Here is a 17,238-nt window from a genome sequence, read left to right as displayed (position 1 = left end):
GCTAAGGCCTGCTCACGCTCATTGGTCATGCTGGGAGACTACCAGGATCTATATTATCGAGCCTGTCACCCAGCCCGGCTGTTGATTGTAGATCACAGGAATCAAAAATGCAGAAAACAGAAAAAAATTCCCAGGACCAATGGTTCCAACAGGAGCCAGGTACTTCTACACTAGGCAGAAAAAAACTGGAGCTGCTGGATGTAGTGTGAGGGGTTATAGCCAGTAGGACCGGCCCCTGGGCAAGTGTTGCTGTTTTTAACACTTTCTGCCTAGTCCTCGCCTAAAGGGGCGATATACCCCTAAGGTCAAGATGAAGAGGCTGTGTCCGTCGATGAATGAAAGAGAAGAGAACAAAAAAAAAAGCCCTGATCCCAAACATGCAGCCAAATCAATGTCAACTTTACAAAAATTGGAAGAGTCTGTCTCAATACATTTAAAAAATATGGCACTACTAGTAGGATTCCCCTAAAACCGCAGGTGTCTGTTTTCATATAACATTATTAAATACCTTAAGAAAATAAAGTCAGTAGGGTTTTTCTTTAAAGGCAATGACATTTTATAATCCAATACCTCCTACAAAACTTGCTGAAAGATGCTTTAATTGCAAAGTGTTGGACTGTGTTAGCCATTGACTATTGCCTGAAGAAGAGGCCAGCGTACCTCGAAAGCTTGCACTTCAAAATGTATTTAGTTAACCAGTCCAATAAATGGTATCACCCTAAATCCAAACTTCTACTGTTCACAGATAATTAAAATAAATGAACCATTTACACTTACAACTACATAACCAGGTTCTTGTTCTACACTGCTGTAATAGTATAGCTAGCAGAGAAAGTTCAACAAAACATTCTTTGATGGCACTGCATTTTCTTCACAAAAACGCTCAAGATCACATGATGAATCACAGTGGATGAACAAAGACACAGTTTCATCGCTAAAGCCCCATACACACGGTCGGACTTGTACAAACTTTTCCGTGGACTTTTGTACAAAGTGTGTTGTCCACAAGTTTGTATTGCATACACACGGTCGGACTTTTTGACAACAAACACGAACGTAATGACGTCACAACGTACTGACGCCGCTTCAAAAGAGGACGTTCAATGACTCCAGCGCCACCTTTGGTCAACTTCTGTATTGTAGTCTGATCGTTTGCAATGGTTCTGAGCATGCGTGTTTGTACCTTGTACAAAAGTCCGATGCTTTTGCGTACACACGGTAGGACTTTGCTCCATCGGACTTCTGTTGTCAAAAAGTTTGTCCGTTCGCAGAGCCAACAAAAGTCCGATGAAAACAGAAAAAGTTTGTCCGATGGAGCGTACACACAGTCGGATGTTGCTCCAAAACAGCTAATTTGCATGTTTGTTGTCAAAAAGTCCGACCGTGTGTACGGGCCTTAAGACAAGCTCTAGGCCCAACTGTCTGATTCCCTTCTGACATTACAACAGCGCAATCCTGTGTTACAATGATTTATAGAACATATGCACTACATCCTATTGATTAGTTATGGATGTATTAGAGCTGCACGATTCTGGTTAAAATTAGAATTTTTTTTTGCTTAGAATAAAAAGATCACGATTCATTAAAGTATTTTTTTCCAAAAAAAAATTGCATTTGAAAGATCACTGCGCAAATACAGGGCGACATAAAATATTGCAACAACCACCATTTTATTCTCTAGGGTGTCTACAAATTATTTTTTGTTAATATATATATATATATATTTTTTTTTTTTTTTTTTTTTTTTTTCCCCCCCCAGCAAAAAATGTCATAAAGAGGTTTAGTGTTTAAGCGGTTACTTTTTTCACTTGCACACAAAGTCTATTCCATTGACAAATTGTTTATACCAACTGATAAAGAATGTTATGATTCTTAGCAGACTGCCCAGTTTTTCTCTTCCTTTCTTTTGGTGGCTGTGGCCTCAGAAGAGCAGAGAGAATTCTTTGCATTGAAAGAATTGTGAAACACTTTAGTCAAGGTTGCAATAACAATTCTTGACGATTAATTGTGCAGCTCTAGGATGTATATAACAAAACGGACTACTAAAAGATATGTTTTCCTGCCCCAACACCTGCCATATGGACACAGTCTAATCCCAACTACATTTTACAATCAAACAGGAAATAAGGTACATTGAAAAATTATTCATACCCCCTGAAATGTTCAACATTTTGTCATGTTACAACCCAAAAATGTAAATGTATTTTAGTGGGATTTTATGTGATAGACCAACAAAAGGTGACACATAAAAGTACTGATATATACCCATAAAGGTTGTACACAAATACTCCAGAGTATGGGATAGATGGCTGGAGGATGGCAAGACATGTACCTAACTGAATCACACCCTACTGGGGGGGAATAAAAAAAAAAATACCAAAATGATGTAGGCGTTATTCTTAATACATGTTTTGTTTGGACCAGCAGGATCATGATCATTATACCTTTGATTACCTTGTCTGCATCTCAATAAAGTTGGTTTATTCCAATTTAAAAAAATAAATAATTAAATGTGAAAAGCGTGGGGTGCATTTGTATTCAGCCCCCCCGGAGTCAATACTTTGTAGAACCACCATTCGCTGCAATTACAGCTGCAAGTCTTTTTGGGCATGTCTCTACCAGCTTTGCACATCGAGAGAGTGACATTTTTGCCCATTCTTCTTAAAGCCCCCATCCCCCTTGTTGAGGGCATGTGGCTTCGTATGGTCTAGGAGGAACCCCATGCCAATTCTGTTTCATTTTGGCGGGGGGGGGGGGGGGGGGGATGGGTTCCTCTTCAACATCCTCAGCACACAAGTCTCACCGCAAGTCGGATCATTGTGAACCGACTTCTATTAAAATCAATGGGCTCCCATAGGGAACCATTGATTTTAAATAAAGACAGAGAAACACCTGATAAGGCTTAAATCTCTGTTTACAGCGTTAAACTGTGGTTAATATATTTTACTAGCGCCTGCCATTTTTAGGACTGCTCTTGAACGTGATCTTAGGGCGTTCAGACAACAGCCCATAAACTCCACTGCTGATAAAAGCCAAAAAACGTCCATGTGTGCATGGACATATAGGATAACAGAGTGGAGTTTAGGGGCTGTTAAAAACAACACCCAAATGCCTAAAACCATTTTTGAACTCCAGTGTGCATGGAGCCTAAAGGTTCCTGCTGTGGGCTAATAGCACTAGATCAGATATTTTACACTTCACAATTGCTTTCAGAATTGTGATTTAAAACTCGAAAACTGACATCTGGCTTGACAGCTAGCTTGATGAAGTAAAACAATTTCATTCCAGAGCATCAAAGACAGTATTACTGGAAAACATTAAAACCTCGCTGTGGATTCTGAGGTATGTGTGTGAAGACAGGTACATTAAAAGACGCTCGCAGACAGGATGCAATGGGACTCTTCAAAAGGAAGGTTTTTTTTTTTCCAGGTAGACAATAATTACAACTTAGCGGAGCAGACGATGAGGAACGACGGAAGTGTTCACACTTTGTAGCAGACACTGCACTTAGAGGGAACGGTCAGTCTCCTCATAATGACTCCGTCTCTCGTGGGTAGAAATATAGCCAGTCACACCAGGAACCAAGCTACATACGTGTTGTATTTTTATGAATTGTGGAACCGGTGAAGTAAAAAGTAACAATTATGGACATATCAGGAAGACATTTACAAGACAAACGTTTATATTCATATCTCCTTTGCCTTCGTTAGCGATATTAAAAAGGCAAGGTTTAAAAAAAAAAAGAAGATAAATAAAAACTTGTTATACTCACCTGCTCTGTACAATGGTTTACACAGACCAGCCCAGATTCTCCTCCTCTTCTCAGGTACCCCACCGGCACGCCCTCCCCCCTGTCAAGTGACCCCAGAGCAAGCAGCTTGCTATGGGGGCGCCCAAGCCACTACTCTGTGTGTCCATTTAGACACACAGCTGATATTGGTCTCAGGTAAGTATTGGGGGGCTGCTGCACAAAGAAGGTTTTTTTAGCTTCATGCATACAATGCATGATGTAAGAAACCTTGAGCCTTTAAGCCCCAGTTACACTTGTGCAATTTGTCATATGACTTTGGACGTCAGGTTTTCCTCTTCTTTATTTGGGTCACCAGTGGCAGCATAATTGACCAGAGGTCTACATAAAGGGCTTGTCAAAAAACTTGTGTTGTTCTCTTATTTACTTTTATACTTTTTTGATGAATGAGTAGGGATAATATATATTCTCATGGGGGGGGGGGGGGGGTAGCAGGATCTAGGGGGCCCACCTTGTTAAAGCGGGCTTCCAGATTCTGATAAGCCCCCCGCCCAGGGTTGTGGGCATGAGACCCTAAACATTCCCTATGTTGAGGGCATGGGGGGGAGGGGATTCGTTATGACACCAGCCATTGGATGGTTTGATAGTTTGGCTGTGCTCTCAGCCAATGTGCAGTTAGCATTCCCGGCATTTTTTAACTGTTTAAATCGATGGGTTTACTTCCACTTTAAGCACATAGCGGGCTACCCTGTGTGTCACAGGAAAAACATGCCAAAAATATTGCACAACCACTACAATAGATATGAATGAGGTCTGAAAGTGAAATTGGTGTGCGTTTACACAAGAACGATGACAGCCGTCTCTGCCCACTCCCTCCTATGTACTTGTATAAAGCTGGCCATACACTACACTATGCAACCTAACTGTACAATCTCCTTTATAGGAGGGCCCACCTGAACAATTCATTTACTTTGGTCCTTAATTTACCTAGTTGATGGCAGATCTACAGTAGATACATGAAGATAAAAAAAAAAAAAAACCCACCTTGTGTGTGCAGCAGCTCCCCCAAATACTTACCCGAGCTCTGTGCAGGAAAGCCTCCAAGGACTTTCCCTCCTCATTGGCTGAGACAGCAGCGAGAGTCAAGGAGAGGACTGGGGGGTGCAGCTCTGTGTCTGAATGCCATGCAGTGGCTCAGGAACAAGCCTTCTTGGGTGGCCCCACAGCAAGCAGTTTGTTCTGACGGAACTTGGCAGGAGAGTGGAGCCAGGAGCTCCAGTGGAGGACACAAGAAGAGGATTGGGGCTGCTTTGTGCAAAACCATTGCACAGAGCAGGTAAGTATAACATGCTTGTTATTTTTAAATGAGAAAAAAGCTTCACTTTAGTATCACTTTAACCACTTCAGCCCGGAAGGATTTGCCCCCTTAATAGCAAGACAATTTTTTAAGATACAGCAAAACGCCGCTTTAATTGAAAATGTTGTGATCGTGCGACGCTGTAACCAAACAAAATGAATGTCTTTTTTCCCCACAAATAGAGATTTCTTTTGGTGCCATTCGATCACCTCTGTGGTTTAAATTTTGAAAAACAAAAATATCTATCTATATCAAAATGTATTCATTAGTTTAGGCCTATATGCATTCTTCTAATATATAATAAATATTTTCGGTAAAAATAGATTTAAAAAAAAAAAAAAAAAAAAAAAAAAAAGGTCCCAAAAAGTGTATATTGATTGGTTTGCACAAAAGTTATAACGTCTACAAAATAGAGGATAGATTTTAGGGATTTTTAACTATTTTTTTTTTTTTTTTTAACTGTTTATACTGGTAATGAGGCAAGCTGCAGAGTGTGCATTACATTTAACATGTGAGGATGCCTGAAATCTGACTTTTATCTTAATGTAGACTTCTGGGAAAGTCAGTAAGCCAATCACACAAGCAGGAAATTGTGTTTTTGGGGGGCGTTCTGTACACCATCTCTGTACAGAACACATTCAGGTAGCCATATTGCATTTTGCAGAAAATTACAGAGCTGCAGTTTGTTAAGGAAAGGTCATTTTAAATATCATTCAATCACAATAGGACTTGTGTCGCAATTGTATACACATTTTTTTGTATGTGCTAATTTTTTTCCCCACAAAAGTGGAGTTACCTTTTAAAAGTTAAAACAGATAAATTTGTCAGACAAATTTACCCTCTTACCTGTCAATTAAGGCCTGAGAGGACAGAAAAGATCTACTGTATCCTAACAATTACCCAATACTGTAGAAGGAACAAGATGGAGCCCACAAGCAAACCAAACTGGAGCCTTTCCTCATGCAGTGCCCCCTGGTGGCAGGAATGGATATTTCTCTTGCTTTAGGAGTGCACTGAGAAGTACAGTGTTACTTGAATTGTATTCCAGGATTTGCTTTCCTCAGCTAAGAGAATTTGCAATAATTTAAGACTTTACATCCTCAGAAGTCTTAGGTCTTCATGTTATATAGTTTGAACACCATGTCACAGACATACCGTATTTATCGGCGTATAACACGCACATTCATTTTAAGAGGGAAGTTTCAGGAAAAAAAACGTAACATTTTAAATAAGGCAGCTAAAATTTAAGTATTGGCGTATAACACGCACACATTATTTGCACCCAATTTTCAGGGTGAAAAAGTGAGTGTTATACGCCAATAAATACAGTTTTTATCATTGTAAAAGAAAACGGCTTTAAAAAAAAATTATAAAATGTATTTTTTTTTTCCCCCAGGACTTCCCATCTCTAAATAGGAGCAACAGAAAACGCTGAAATAACTATACTGGACATAATGCTAATCCAGGCTTCCTCCAGTGTTGCTCATATCAAAAATAATTTGAGGTCTGTAGAAGCAGAGTGACAGCCAGTTTATAATATTATGATGGTCCTTTTTGTACAGAGATTATGAGACCAAATGACTGAGATTGTATCACAAGACAAGCACTTGAATGAACCTGGAGTAGCACTTTCGCCATTTCAACTGCTCTCTCCCACTAAGTCCCCCTTTCCCCATAGAAATAGCCCACCTTGTTCACTATCCTTGGAAAGTGGAAAGGACACTATCCCAGGAAAGTGCTGTCAGTACAAGCCAAACATTGCTAGCAAACTACAGGCGTTAAATACACTTTTACAGAAAACACTACAGCAAATCTTCCGAGAACATTTAGCTTTACCTTGTAGAACGCAGATGAAGGACCTTGAACCAATATCTGCAAGAAAACAAAAACACTGTCAACTATAAAACTAACTAGGATATAATGCAAACACATAAACAACAAGACAAATGATCCAATAGCTTTACCTTATTACCCACTGCAGGCCCGATGTACAGTGTCTATGTGATCGCAGTGATCTCATTTACTGGTTTTATTTCAGGCACATTGGGCACCTTAAAGTGGTAATAAACTTTGTTCTACCACTTGTACCTACAGGCAATCCTAAAGTAAGGCTTACTTGTAGGTACCGTTAATATCGCCTAAACTTGCACAGATTAGGAGATCTTCAGAGTGCATGCAGCCGGTGATGTTACATGTCCTCTAAAGCTCCGGCATAAAAGCGTAAGCCTGGGAGTGACGCCATCACGCCCCCGGAGGACGCAAACCTGCAGGGAAGATGGAAACCCTCTCAGCGGTGACACCATGGCGCTGGAGGGCTTCGTTCTAAGGTAAGTCTACTATCAACTGTGGTTTATTACCGCTTTAAAGTATAACTAAGGGCAAAAAAAATGTACGTTAGAGAGTGGAGAGGGATTAGAACACCTATTAGTTTTTTTTGCTGTCTGTATCACTCATTAGGGAGATTCATCCTATTTGTCCTGTTTACCATCATCATCGAAAGTGAAGGTAAAAGAAAACCCCAAATTTTTGGTTGTCCCCAGAAAAGTAACAGAGGGGAAATCTTCCAACGGGACGCTAAGTTCTGTGACCTGGGTGTGCCCAAGGAATTCCTTTAATTTGTAGGGATTCTCACTTCATATCTGGCTATGGGGCAGGAAGTAAATAAAGGGAAATCTCCCCAATGGGATACAGATGGCAAAAAAAATAAACCGACAGACGTTGTAGCCCTTCCTTACTAAAATATTTCTAAAATAAAAAATAAAAAAAACCCACACACCACAGAATGGTTTATTAATTAAAAATATCCATCTATGCAACTGTGCTTTCTTGTGTGATCACTGCCAAATGACAGTGATCATCAACTCGGTATCCATATACCTTCATAACAGCAATCATCTAATACACATTTACTTGCACCCTTCAATGCATGCACCTGCACACATACGCACTCCTGTGGATGAAAACACCTACAGCATATCTATATCTTAAAAAAGAACTCCGGGCAAAATTTTTATTTTCCCATGCAGTGGGGCTGTTCCATCACTGCAAGGGTTAACTGCTAGTTTTGTCCAGGGGTGCAAATCAAAGCTATACTTACGATGTTCAGAGGTGAACTGTTCCTGCCATCCTCATGACCAGGGCCAGTGTTTCGTCAGATATGGCGACCCATCAGAATTTGTAAAGGAAGTGACGTTCCGTCACCGCCATCTTGCACTTGTCCACCCACAGAAAGGATACAGTAAGGAGACGGCAAGCAGACATCTCTTTTCACACCCACCGCAGTCTTGCATTTCACACTTATTTTTACCAGTAAACTCTACTTATATTGTGAAACACCGGATTTAGCGCTCAGTGACGCTGTTTTGACGTTGAATTTTAAAAGCAGCGGCAAGCCTGCTAATATCGCAGGTTTGCTAAACTGACAGAACACCGCTGCTTTCAAAAATCAACATCAAAACAGTCTGACGGACTTCTAAATCTTGTATTTCACGATAGAAGCCGAGTTTACTGTTAAAAGTAAGTGTGAAACGCAAGACAGCGGAGGGTGTAACAAGATGTCCACTTGCTGCCTTCTCACTATAGCCTTACTGTGGACTAGTACGAGGTGTAGCAAGATGGCAGCGATGGAACGTCATTTCTGTTACAAATTCTGACAAAACACCAGTCAATAGATGTGATGACTTTCACATCTCAGAACATTTCAGACCACTAGCATACAGACATTCAGGCAATATGTTAATTTGACAGTGTTCTTAGTTGCAATAAGTTTGAATGGTAAAACGTTGTGTTTTTTTTTTATAGTCATAAGGTCTAGTTATACAGACACTATTAAAAAAAATTCAATTTAGAAACAAAAATGATGGAGCTATAAAAAAAAATAAATAAATAAAAATTTACCCGATGTCCCCAACAGAAAAATCAAAGCATGGAGTTTCCATTGGAATAGGAAACGAATGACTCTTGAATATTTTATATTCAGTGCAGACAGAATACATGAGTCACCATAACCACACCTAGGCCAAGCTGTCTAATACAAGGAACATTGTCCTGTGTACCCGTGTTCCTTCATGGGCTTTATCGTTTGGACCGTCTCAGATTGTGGGACAAATAAATGTTAGAAATTACAAAATAAATTCAATATATCTGGGGTTACACACAAAGAAGAAATCACCACTAGCTGTCCAAACCAATTCAGACACTTCTCACATACATGTAAAAATCTGCATTTTTTGTTAGAAAATTCCTAAAAGAAAAACCCCAAACATTATATGTTTTCTAAAAGCAAAGGCACTGGAGGAAAAACAAAAACAGAAAAAAAAAAAAAAAAAAACACAATAAAAATAAATAAATAAAAAAAGTGCTTCCAGGCAGTCCCCTAGTTACAAACATCTCACTTACAAACAGAGGGAGACAACAGGAAGTAAAAGGAAATCTACCCTTAGGAAGGGAAATGCACTCCTGTAAGAGTTATTATGGGAAAAAGAAAAAGGTGTCTCCACTGATGCTTTATCACCAATTCTTGCTTCCATAACAACCCAAGTTTTTCAAAATCCAATTATCATTCGGACAGAAAGTGAGGTGAAATCTTCTGAATAGTTAATGTTAACCCTTCCCTATACTATCCAAAAAGCTTAAAAAATTGTTTTTGGCTGGAGCTACACTTAAAAAATGTACCTGTTTCAACTTACAAATAGATTCAACTTAAGAACAAACCTACAGACCCGGGGACCGCCTGTATTTCAATTTCCTATGTCACATGATGTTTGTGTAGTTGTTTATCAATTGCAAATTTTCAGGAAAAAATTCATTTTAGCCCCGGTTAAAAGCTTTGACGGGTCACCAGTTTAGAGGAAAATAGGAGGCCAGGTGCTAGAATTATTGATCTCACTCTGATGTTCACAGCAATGCCTCATAAGTGTGGTGCGATCACCGTTTACATATTGCACTGGACTGTAATTGTGCCGTCTGTCCCCCCCTCTATATTGTAAAGCGATGGGTAAACTTTTGGCGCTATATAAAATCGTGTATTAGTATAATAATAAGCATGCGGGACCTACATATACATTGCACAGGGCAGTGGGGCGATTTAATTAGGTTTTTCCTTCATTGCGTTATTTACATTTACATAGCTGGTCATGTCTTAGTGCTTGGGTCTAGGGCAGTGCTGGCAAATCTTGGCACCCCAGATGTTTTGGAACTATATTTCCCATGCTGCTTAACTACACTGCAGAGTGCATGAGCATCATGGGAAATGTAGTCTAAAAACATCTGCGGTGCCACATCATATCACTGGTCTAGGGATTAGCTGCAAGACCAATCTAGACCACTGTCACCGCATACTGTCAATCACCCTCACCATACCCAAACACACATTAAAAAACCTCTGAAAAAAAAAAAAAAAAAAAAAAATATACAGTAAATAAGTCCCAACTTCTGCATTTCTGAAACATGCAGGTGCCTCATCGCCGCCTTTCTATTAGTATGGATGCGCAAAATTCCACAGGCATACACTGCAGTGATGGGATGAAGCGCCTTCTCATTGAATCTTGAGTGGTGATAACAGAGGACCATCCCTGTGCAATGTGCATCAGTACAGCTGCCTGTATTCTCCAATGGGAGATAAAGCGACATTGCAGGAGAGCAACTAGAAGACAGGAGCAGTGCATTGTCACCCCACAGAAGAAGTACCAGTAACAGCCTTAGTGGCAAGATCACTGGGGATTATTCTAATGAAAGCCGAAGACTTCTAAAAAAAAAAAAAAAAGAAAAATAAAGAAAATTATATGTTAAAACTTATGAGATTTAACGGATTGATTTTACAAATACATTAAGGCACTTTTCACATATGAGCTGCATGCTGCTCACAGCAGGGGTCCGGTGCGTGCTGGTTTACTGTTTCAGGTCCAATTTCAGTACAAATTTTGGTCTGAATTCGAACCTGAAACTAAACCAAAAGACGCACAGCGTTTTGTACAAAACACACCGGACCCGCCGCGGAGATATGTGAACCACCTATTGCGAAAGGGATGTGCAGATTCCGCATCCAATTCGCAATGGTGTGGACCTAGCCTTAATGACAGCACGTTTCTGAAATAAAAAAATAAAAAAGCATTAAAGTAGAGGTACACCCCCACTCTAAAATCTGTAAATCTACTGGCATCCAAGATCTAGGACTAACATATTCAGCCCTGTAAAGACAAAATACATACTTTTTCTGTAGCCGTTCCGATCCCACGCTGAGCTGTCAGCGGCAGTTTTCTGGAGGCATGTGCATTAGAGGCAGCCGACAATGGAAGCCCCATAGTAAGTCTATGGGTGACGGCACTATCCATTCATTTCCCAACCGTTGTCGGCTGTCTCCTCTGCAGAGATTCTGCCGTTGGAGACCGGACCGGAGTGGCTTAAAAAATAAAAATAAAAAAATAAAATAAAAAAAAGGTATATATAGCGATTTGTTTTTAACAGGGCTAAACAGGTTAGTCTTAGATCGGTGATACGAGTAGATTTACAGATTTTTGTGTTAGGGTGGACTTCCACTTTAAACCAGCTGTACAGAGCCATTTAGATCGACTCTCACTTGTGAGTGAAGCTGTGGGTGGCCCTGAAAGCACCACCTGGCTTGACATAAAAGTTGATTTAAGCCCTCGTTGACATATCAAATCGCATGCCAAATCGCAGCCTATTGACGGCCACGACACTGTGCTAACCAATGTGATGCTGACTTTGCGGCACGGCACTGATTACCAAAACTAGAATTCTGTACTACTATTGGCAACTTTGGGGGGCGATTTCAATAAACATGTGCATGAGCCCGCACAGATGTCTTTCAAATTGCCCCGAACTCCCACTGAAATACGGGTTTGAAATCAGCTGAACTCACACTATTTCAAACCTGCGTTCGGTGTGAACGAGGGCTAAAAGTTGACTGAACTGGGTGCAAAATGATCTGCTGAACTCGAACTGAATCCTATCAGATGCAGTTACTGCTCAGTCCTGCCATTGCATTCGGGCACTTGCAGTTGCGCGATTCCAGTTGTGGTCCTACACCTGTGCCATTTGCATAGATGGGGAAAGCGATAGGTTTTCTCTCCTTCGTGTCAAACATCCAAAATTAAACCATCTATTGCCAGCTTCAGATTTCTCCTTCCATTAACACACACATACATTATACCCACGCAGCACAACCATTTCTGACATCAACTCATCTTCTGTCTGGGCCCCAAGTACACTGGATGTTTAGCCCTGATACATGAGATCCCAGGGATCAAGTGCAGATGAAAGCTACAAGCGCACCAACCAACCAACCTCACTGCTGGCAACCTGTAAAACGCAGCCTCAGAGAAGCAGCGAGGGAGAAAAAAACTGAGACAGAGACAAACATTTTTGTTGAGAGGCATTGGCAAACAGGATGTCTAACATTAAAGCCCTAATCGGTGTGACCTTCCTCTTCTCGGGTCCCCCACCAGCGCTCCTGGCTCATCCCCAACATGCAAAAGATTTTTTTACCCTCATACATAAAATTCAGTAAGTTAAAAGTTCTTTACAACCACTTTAAAGTGCTAGTAAACCCACTTTTTCCATCTTTTATGTACAGGTAAGCCTGTAATAAGGCTTACCTGTAGGTACTGTGAATCTCCCCTAAACTTGCACTGTTTAGGAGATATTTAGAGTGCATGCAGACAGTGACGTCACCGGCGTATAGGCTCTGAAGGTCCTGCATACTGTGTCAAACAGCAGCTCCCGTGTGTGCACGGGAGTGACATCATCACGCCCCGGGCCACTTATGTAGCTGGAGGCCGTGAAAACCCAGAAGGAAGACCAGGTGAATATGAAAGCCCTTCTCAGCAGGGACAGCGCGACACTGGTGATTGTAAAGTCTAGTTTAAAAAAAAATATAATAATAATAATATAACAAACATGTTATACTTAAAGTGGTTGTAAACCCTTACAACACACTTTGACCTACAGGTAAGCCTAGATTAAGGCTTACCTGTAGGTCCAAGAAATATCTCCTAAACCTGTACGGTTTAGGAGATATTTGCCCGCATACAAGCACCCTGAGCGCGGGGTTTTCAATGACGGAGCTGCCGCGCGTGTCGGCTTCCGTGCGCATGCGCGGGAGTGGCGGCTTCGCCGAATGACAGCGGCGGAGCTGCGAGACCCCACCGAGAAGATGGATGCTCCGGACTACAGGGGACAGCGGTGACTTCGCTGGCTCCTGTGTCAGGTAAGTGACACATAATGGGCTACTATGCGATGCATAGTAGTCCACTATGCTTTGCCTTTGCAGGGAATGAAAGAGGAAGTAAACTCATCAGGGTTTACTTCCTCTTTAACTGCTCTGTTGCAGTGGATTTGCACAGGGCAGCCCAGATTCTCCTCTTCTCAGTCCCTCTTCGCTGCTCCTGACCCCTCCCTCCCGTTGAGTGCCCCCACAGCAAGCAGCTTACTATGGGGGCACCAGAGCCAAGCTGCAGCTCCATGTATCCATTCAGACACAAGCTGTGGTTATCGGCCCGCCCCCGCTCTCTCTCCCGATTGGCTAACTGACTTTGACAGCGGTGGAAGCCAATAGCACCGTTGCTGTGTCTCAATCAGGAGAGAGAGTCCTGGATGGCTGAGACACTCATGGACATTGCTGAATAGAAATGGGGCACAGGTAAGTATTAGGGGGGGCTGAAGCACACAGAAGGCTTTTTATATTAAGGCATAGAATGCAATAAAGAGTTCCTCCTGGGGAATATTTTTTTTTTTTTAAGTTAGCAGCTACAAATACTTTAGCTACTGACTTCTAATATATGGACACTTACCTGTCCAGGGAGCCTGCGACGTTGGCACCCCAACCTATTTTTTGATTGGCTCTTGGGTGCTGCCACCGCCATTCATCGTAAAGGTAAATCGGCACAGCTGGTTCCCTTTCAAATTTGCACAGCAGCGGGGGAAGGAGGAGGGGGCCAGACTTCCAAAGGACGGCGCTGTCTCCCGGGAGTGGGGAAGGGAACCTCTCAAAAACCAGTACCTGTCCCTCCCCCAGAAAGGTGCCGAATGTGGCACGGGGGGGGGTAGCAGATCAGTGGAAGTTTTGATGGAATTCCGCTTTAAGATAAAAAAAAAAAAAAAACTTCTGCCTTTACAACCCGTTTAAGGTAAGTCAGGGGAACACCTAAAGCTGGCCGGAGTGGGAGATAGATGGACAGATTGTGGTAGGGATCTCCAGAGGACGGTAGAGGCTCAGGAGAAGTCCTGGTGATGAGTAGGGGGACAAGAGAACTAGACAGCAGGAGGTGTGGAGAGGAGAGGAGCGGAGAGGACAGTTTGGGTGATAGTTGGAGACAAGATTGGTGATGTTTAAGGATGAGTTCCGGCGTGTTCCCATGCTTCACATGCAGAGCCCACCAGGAAGTCAGCGCTGCACTAATCACAGGCAGTGAGACATTGCCCCGATGCGCGGCTGCAGAGATCGGGAAATGTCTCACTGCCTGTGATTAGCGCAGCGCCGACTTCCTGGCAGGCTCTGCACGTGGAGTATGCAAACACGCCGGTGCTCATCCCTAGGGTGTTGTTCAGGGCAGAGTTCTGAATGGCTTTGTATGTTGTTAGTATTTTAAGGTAGCGCTCCGTGCCTCATCCTGACCCGTCAGCTTTCAGCCGCTCAGCCGGAAATGGGGCTCAGTGGCGTGCTTGTACCCTCCACCAGAACCAAGCTGGGATCTCCGGAGCCAAACATCTAATGTACAGGAGGCTCATCATTGGAAGAGACTTGTCCCCCTTCCTCAGGATGGCCGCGTTTGATCAGTCCTAGAGACCACAACACAGTGACAAGTACAAGGTGCCCCCCATACACTATACAACCTGATTGTACAATCTCTTACATTTACCGAAACTAGGAGCAGGACATCCCTATCTATCCAATCAGACAGGCCCTGCACTACAGAGGTGATGGTAAGGAGATTGTATGATTGGTATTAGAGCAGCATTGAGTGATATGATCCCAGAGGAAGGACATGGATACATCCAATGTCACATGACAGGTCCTCTCCTCTGCAGGCAGGCCTCAGTCACACCCGGCCGGCTCCCTCCCATCCTCCACCCATCAGGGACCAGAACAATGACAGCCGGTAGGCCCCACTCCTAACAAGCCACCACCCCACCCCCACAGAACCATCACCCACCAGCTCACCAGGCTCACTACTCCCCACCGGCTCCAATCACGTCACCGCCGTACACACTTCCCGAGAACCCCGCCCGCCACCGGCCACATACACTCCGGGATGGATGATGTAAGGAGAGTCGGAGGGACCACACAGCCAAAACAGCGCAAGGAAAATTACGTCACCCACTAGAAGTGACAGGACCGGGCTCTGACCACAAGAGCTCCAGCGATACACTTCCTGTATGTCTCCAGGATGGCCGCCATTTTATTGTATCCCAAGTCATAAGTCGTCATGAGTGAAAGTCTCCGGCATGGCAGCCAACACCTTACCGAAAGATTGGGAGTTCTAATGACGGGTTTTACATCATTTTCTCTACAAAATTGCTTTGTGTATGTGTTTCAAATGAATGTGTTTGTATATTATGTTATATAAACGAATATGTGCTTATACATTTTATATATTATAAATTAATATGTTTATATGTTTTAGCAATAAATATATTTTTAATGTGATATTAGAAATAATTCTCTTATTTCTGGTATTTGTGATGGATTGAGGCATGTGACTAGCTTTTTCTGTAATGTGCTAAATGTTTATATATTATGTGTATTGTATGTGTATTAAATGAATGCATTGATTTATAATTATTATTCTGTTTTTTTCAGCATTGAAAAAAAATACTTTTTAAGCGTTAATAGGTAATTGCACTTTTCTGAAAAAAAAAAAAGCAAATAAAAAAATGTAAAATTACATTTATAAATTTTTTTGTTTACAGGTAAGTAACTGTAAACAAAAAATAAATAAATGTTATTTTAATTTGTTTTTATTTGCTTTTTTTTTAATTCCAGAATATATAGCTTGTCCCTCATATATAGAGAATATAGAGATTGTCCCTCATTCCCATCTCCATAGCTCCCAACTGTCCCGGATTTCCAGGGACTGTCTCTCATTTGGAACAATGTCCCTCATTTTGGTCTGTGTGGGGTGTGGCAGGGGGCGTGTCCTGTGCCTACATACGTTTGATAGTAGGTGTCCTTCACTCCCATCTAGGGTTGCCACCTGTCCAGGATTCACCCGGACAGTTCGGGTTTTGAATCATGTGTCCGGGTTTCAGTCCACTTGAAACCTGGACACAATATTAAGGCAGTAATGCAGCGCAGAACAGTGAGGGTGAGGGGGCACTATGCAAGCCACATTACTATTCTCCTTGGAGCGCCCAAAGGTGTCCTAGGTCTTTTGCAATCCTTTACAGAATCCCCCAAAAAAAATTTTTGCTGTGCGCCACTAAAGTGTTCGGGTTTGGCTTGAAGAAAAAGTGGCAACCCTACTCCCATCTCAAAATGTTGGGAGGTATGCATCTCAAAAAGTTGGGAGGTATGCATCAGTCCCTGCCCTCGAGGAGCTTACAATCTAGGGTCCCTAACTCACATTCATACATACAGATACTAGGGCCAATTTAGACAGGAGACAATTAACCTATCAGCATGTCTTTGGAGTGTGGGAGGAAACCAGAGTACCCGGAGGAAACCCACACAGGCACAGGGAGAACATGCAAACTCCAGGCAGGTAGTGTCATGGTTGGAATTTGCACCGGCGACCCTAATGCTGCTGGGCAGAAGTGCTAAACACTTAGCCACTGTACTGCAATTGCTACAAAAGACAAAATGTAATTGAATGCTATTAAAAATGATCTATACTTTTCAATGTGCAGGGCTGTAGGGCTGTCATTTTTTGTAAAATTTGATGCAATATGGCAACCTGTGCTGAGAAACTACACTGAGCTGTATGTACAGCATCCATACATACAGAGTAAGAGAGATGACAAGAAATATACCAAACATACAGGAAAAGAGAAGTGGTACTGTGCAAAGCCCATACATACAGGATAAGAACAGTTCTATTGAGAAAGCTGTCCTCGTATGTGAATAGTTAATTTGAAGTATCCTACTAAATCCCTTCTCGTATCCAAGTTCCCCAAA

At 42.1% G+C, this 17,238-nt stretch overlaps 1 protein-coding gene across 9 annotated transcripts in view; it reads right to left on the bottom strand.

The window, feature by feature from the left end:
- The window catches only part of DYNC1I2 (dynein cytoplasmic 1 intermediate chain 2), a 160,521-nt gene extending 145,074 nt beyond the window's left edge, over window positions 1–15,447 (bottom strand). For 4 of the 9 annotated variants that reach the window (XM_077447990.1, XM_077447992.1, XM_077447994.1 and 1 more), the window contains exons 1-2: window positions 15,286–15,447; window positions 6,942–6,977 (exon numbers count right to left, since the gene is read on the bottom strand). The gene's annotated coding sequence lies outside the window, so the exon portion shown is untranslated. Of the gene's footprint in view, window positions 1–6,941; window positions 6,978–15,277 lie in introns of all 9 variants that reach the window. The other 5 variants (XM_077447996.1, XM_077447995.1, XM_077447997.1 and 2 more) reach the window with 3 other exon arrangements.
- Window positions 15,448–17,238: the final 1,791 nt, after the last annotated feature.

The sequence above is a fragment of the Lithobates pipiens genome, unplaced genomic scaffold (assembly GCF_037356315.1).
Source record: "Lithobates pipiens isolate NorthernLeopardFrog02 unplaced genomic scaffold, aLitPip1_a1.2 Scaffold_22, whole genome shotgun sequence".
NCBI lineage: Eukaryota > Metazoa > Chordata > Amphibia > Anura > Ranidae > Lithobates > Lithobates pipiens.
Note: the sequence above shows the minus strand (reverse complement) of the source record. Positions and strands in the feature narration are given on the sequence as shown.